Raw genomic sequence first — 6,017 nt, 5'->3', positions numbered from 1 at the left:
CCACACACAAGCAGACTGTACCCCATATATGAAGAGTGATAAAAAATTAACTCAATGTGCTAGGTAATAGTTCTTTTTCTTCATTGGTTGTTGTATTTAAACATTTTATTTTTATTTTTTTCATTCAGGGTTATTGCTGGGGCTCAGTGCCTGCACTACGTACAAAGCTACTGTTCCTGTGGCCATTTTTCCTTTTTTGATAAGACAGAGAAATTTAGAGGGAAGGGGAAGATAGGGAGAGAGAAAGCTTGTGAAGTGACCCCCCCCCTGCATTGAACCGCAATCCTTCAGCAGGTCCTTGCACTTTGCATTATGTTCACTTAGCCTGGTGCACCACTGTCCACCCCCTTTAAAACTTTTTATAAAACAGTTTTGGGAATGCCATTTTGGAGACTGGTAAAATTTATGAGCTGAAGGAAACACATAAGCTCTTTAAGATGTGGGGTTGAAAGTGAATAGAAATCCCACGCAAATTCACGTATAATTTTAAACCATTTAGATAAATAACACACTCTAGCTTTCAGAGTCCAAGAACTTGAGTAATGAAAGTGGTCAAGAAGGAAAACTGCATTCAGTTTGGGCAAGGGCAGTCAGGTGTCCAAGGGAGGTAACCAGCATAATTACAGTCTTTCTGTCTTTTTCTTTTTACTGCTTACTGCAAAAGAGGGGCAGAAACATATATGATGGCCTTTCTTTAGAGGATTTGTCAGCAGGAAGCTAAAATCTCATTATCTTTCTAGCGAGAGGCTTAAAAATGGAAGCTATCTATAACTGCCTCTGACACCAAACTCCTTTGAAGCTTCAAATCAGTTGAATGACAACTAATATATAAATGCTCTGAAGATTTCTGATACTCATAAAATGAAAGTTTTTTTTATCTGTGCTTTGTCACATTAAGTAAAGAAATTTATTAAGAAAAATCTAAAATATCAGAAACTGTAGGCTTTTCTAGTATTTAGCTTATCTGTGGCATAAGGGACATTGTTCAGCTAAGCTACTTTTTTTAAAACTAATATTGTATACACATAAATGTGTGTATATACATATTTTAAATAGTTTATTAATGCATACAAAATAATTAGGGATTGGTTAATAATTGTATTTAGGTCGTGAATTTACTGAAACAGAATGCTTTTGTAGCATCTATGATCCCCTTAGCCACTACTTTGGAAAGATTGCATGTAATTAAAAAAAAAAAAATGTGGGCAGGGGTAGGTAGCATAATGGTTATGCAAAGAGACTCACTCTCATCTTGAGGCTCCAAAGTCCCAGGTTCAATCCCCTGTACTACCATAAGCCAGAACTGAGCAGTGCTCTGGTAAAAAAATAATAATAAAAATAAAAATGCAACTCATTCAGGACATCTCCTCATTACCAGCAGTTTCTCAAACTGAGGTCTTGTGCTTGCTTGGTAGGAAAATACCATCTTCAAAGCTGCTTATAAACCCAAACCTACGGCCTATGTCAAACAACTGTGTGTTTATAGATGATAATGATTTTGGTAAGTTCATGATCCTGGTAAACTAACCAATATATCATTTGCCAAGTTTTCATCAATTACTGCTAAATTTTAGAAGCTATCATTTTTTTTTTTTAATTTCTGAATGTTCTTGAATTTTAGAAGTCCCTACAACTTTAGTCATACTGCTTTGTGACAAATTAACATGAGAAGCTTATTTAAAATAGGAGCTTTGACATGGTAGTTTGTGTTTGGACTGTGAAATAAAATTAGTAGGCGATGAATAACACTAAAAAATTAAACAGTAAAATGAATTTTAAAAATCAGGATTTAGTATGCATTAGAAGTATATAAGACAACAGGTGAGAGGCTGAATGAGTTGTGATATATATATATATATATATATGTACTACTCAGCTATTAAAAATGGTACATTCAACTTCTTCACCTCATCTTGGATGGAGCTCGAAGGAATCATGTTAAGTGAGATCAGCCAGAAAGAGAAGGAAGAATATGGGGTGATCTCATTCATAGACAGAAGTTGAAAAATAAGAGCAGAAGGGGAAACAGTAAGCAGAACTTGGACTGGAGTTGGTGTATTGCACCAAAGTAAAAGACTCTGGGGGTTAGGGGAAGGGTCCTGGAACATGATGGCCAGAGGAGGACCTAGTGGGGGTTGTATTGTTATGTGGAAATGTTATATATGTACTAAATATTGTATTTTACTGTTGACTATAAACCATTAATCCCCCAATAAAGAAACAAAAAAATTTAAGTATATAAGATAGCATTACTTTGTAAAATTTTTGTGTAGACAGCATATGTATGTGTTGGTAGTTTGCTAATATGATATTATTTTGATTAGTATTATCAAAATGCCAGTACACATTGTGTTTTGTGTATTGCATGCCTCATGAAATCCAGTTTGCAAATTGATACAGGAAATTTTTCCTTAATAATTCTTTGTTAGCGCTGTACCATCTGTAATATATGATTTATCTACTTAGAGACACATCTTACATCAAAAGCAAGAAAGGAAGAAATGGTTATTTCTGAATAAATCTTACAATTCTCTGCCTATGTGAGCATATGCTTGTGACACTTCATTTACCCAAACTCTCTCAGTATGTATGTCTGTCGTTCCTTACTTACATATCTTTCTGTTTACTATGTGTCAGGTACTTGGGATATTAAAGCCGTTTCTATCTTTCCCTAGTGGGGTAAGGCTCTGGAGAGGTGAGACTTTGGGATACATCGGTGAGGCCATCTGCCCAGGGAGTTCAGGATGGAATCATAATAGCATCCACAACTTAGTGGCTGAAATGCAATAAGATATAAAGCAGCATAAAACTTGTTTTAATTTTTATTTGTAAAATGGAAATATTGGGGCGTCGGGCGGTGGCACAGTGGGTTAAGCGCATGTGGCACAAAGTGCAAGGACCACTGTAAGGATCCCAATTCAAGCCCCCGGTTCCACCTGCAGGGGAGTCGCTTCACAGGCGGTGAAGCAGGTCTGCAGGTGTCTACCTTTCTCTCCCCCTCTCTGTCTTCCCCTCCTCTCTCCATCTCTCTCTGTCCTATCCAACAACGAACAACATCAACAATGGCAATAATAATAACCACAACGAGGCTACAACCACAAGGGCAACAAAAGGGGGGAAAATGGCCTCCAGGAGCGGTGGATTCATGGTGCAGGCACTGAGCCCAGCAATAACCCTGGAGGAAAAAAAAAATGGAAATATTGACAAGACCCTAGGATAAGAGGGGTACAATTCCACCCAATTCCCACCATCTGAATTGAACTCTATATCCAATCCCCTCCCCTGATAGCTTTCCTATTCTTTAACCCTCTGGGAGTATGGACCCAGGGTCATTGTGGGACACAGAAGGTGGAAGGTCTGGCTTCTGTAATTTCTTCCCTGCTGAACATGGGCATTGGCAGTTCGATCCATACTCCCGGCCTGTCTCTCTCTTTCCCTAGTGGGGCGGGGTTCTAGGGAGGAGTGAGCTCAAATTGTAAATACATTTCTAATAATGACTTGTTTTTTGAAACAGGATATATATATATTTTTTAATGAACAGGAACCATAAAATAGAAATAGAGCAGATGGGATTAAGGATTTTAGAAAAGCAGGTCCCTTTAATGGCAATGTAAAAGATATCAAAAACAGTCAAACTAAAAATATGCTAATAGTTTTCATAAAACATTGTAACTGGTAATCTAGAATGTAACTAGATAATACACTTCTATGACAAATGTGCAGAGTATGATTCCAATGAAATCCAATTGTTCACATAAGTGAAAATAATTAAGGACCAAGGGCCAGGGAAATAACTCTTGTCTGTTAGAGCAGTAACATACATGCCCAAGGCCCCAGAGGCTACAGATTCAATGCCTTTACCACCTAAGGCCAGTGCAGAACTCAGGTCTCCCTCCTTGGCATCTCTCTCATAATAAATAACAACAACAACAACGATAAAAGAATTGGAGAGGGGGCCAGCTTGTAGTGTACCTGTTAAACTCACATGTTATAAAGTGCAAAGACCTGGGTTTAAGCCCACATTCCCACCTGTAGAGGGAAAATTTTGAGAGTAGTAAACCAGTGCTGCAGGTCTGTCTGTCTGTCTGTCTACCTAACTATCTATCTATTCATCTATCTCTCCTTCCCTCTTGAATTCTATTTGCCTCCACCCAATAAACTAAAAATATTTAAAAATAATTAGGGGTCAAATTAATAGGAAACATTTTCAGAGTCAGAACATTCAAAATCTTGAACATTTCTAGACTTAATGCATATTAATTGTTTATAATTAAGAGATGCAGTGACCTATGAATAATATAAAATGAGAGGATGTCTCAGTGCATTGATTACTCAATTCAACAAACATTAATTGAGCACTCCGCATGTGCCAGGCATGGTAATGGGAATTGGAGAAACAAAAGTGAGTAAAACACTTTATTATTTTTTTATGATGTGATTTTCCCCCATGTTATTATTAGTGATTTAATATTGATTTACAAAATTAAAGGATAACAGGGAAATTATTCCACACATTTTCCCCCACCAGAGTCCCTCCCTTGAAAACTACAGTAGTTTTTCCAAGATCACAGATGTGGGTTGATTTGACTATTATTTCTATAACTGTAACTATAACTATATATATTTGCTCATTTTTTCTATGATCCTGCCTTCCTGAGTGTCTTTTTTTTTTTTTTTCTTTTTCCTCTCTTCTCTCTCTGGGTCCTGATAGAATTAGAATTCAGAGCCCTCTGGTCATCTTCCCCTAACATTTACCCCTCTAGGAGTATGGACCAAAAATTCTTTTTGGGGTGCAGAATGTGGAAGGTCTGGCTTTGGTAATTGCTTCTCTGCTGGACATGGACATTGGCAGGTGGATCCATACCCCCAATCCGTTTCTATCTTTCCCTAGTGGGGTAGGGCTCTGGAGAGGTGAGACTTTGGGACACATTGGTGAGGTCATGTGCCCAGGGAGTTCAGGATGAAAGCATGATAATATCCACTACTTAGTGGCTGAAATGCAGTAATATATAAAGCAAGGTAAAATTTTTTAATGAACAGGAATTATAAAGTAGAAATAGAGCAGATGGGATTAGGGATTTAGGGTGAATAGAAGATAGGAAGTCCAGGGGCCAGGTGGTGGCACATCTGTTTGAACACACATGTTACAGTGCGCAAGAACCCAGGTTTGAGCCCCTGGACCCCACCTGCAGGGGGAAAGCTTCACAAGTGGTGAAGCAGGGCTGCAGGTGTCTCTCTGTCTCTCTCCCTCTCTATCACCTCCTTCTCTCTCAATTTCTGACGGTCTCTATCCAGCAAATAAATAAATATTAAAAAAAAAGAAGAAGAAGATAGGAAGTCTGGGGCTAGGTGGTAGCGCAGCGGGTTAAGCGCACATGGAGCAAAGTGCAAGGACTGGCATAAGGATCCCAGTTCAAGCCCCCAAGAGAGTTGCCTCACAAGCGGTGAAGCAGGTCTGCAGGTGTCTATCTTTCTCTCCTCCTCTCTGTCTTCCCCCCCTTTCTTGGTTTCTTCCTGTCCTATCCAACAACAACAACAACAACAACTATAACAATAGTAACAGCAATAACAAGGGCAACAAAATGGGAAAAATGGACTCCAGGAGCAGTGGATTCATAGTGCAGGCACCGAGCCCCAGAGATAACCCTGAAGGCAAAAAATAAAAAATACGTAAAAAGAAGATAGGAAGTCTGTTTTAGGTATGTTCCTAGGGGCCAAGTACTTTTTAAATTATTTATTTATATTTTTTATTGATTTAATTATGATTAACAAGTTTGTTGGATAAGAGGGATGCAGTTCTACACAATTCCCACCACCAGAGTTCCACATCCTATTCCCTCCATTGGAAACTGTTCTATTCTTTATCCCTCTAGGAGCATGGAACCAGGATCATTATAGGGTGAAGAAGGTGGAAGGTCTGACTTCTGCAACTGCTTCTCTGCTGGGCATGGGCATGGGCATTGGCAGGTTTATCTATATTCCCTGCCTGTTTCTGTCTTTCCCTAGTTGGGTAGGGC

The sequence above is a fragment of the Erinaceus europaeus genome, chromosome 15 (assembly GCF_950295315.1).
Source record: "Erinaceus europaeus chromosome 15, mEriEur2.1, whole genome shotgun sequence".
Taxonomy (NCBI): Eukaryota; Metazoa; Chordata; class Mammalia; order Eulipotyphla; family Erinaceidae; genus Erinaceus; species Erinaceus europaeus.
This window is presented reverse-complemented; position numbering follows the sequence as displayed.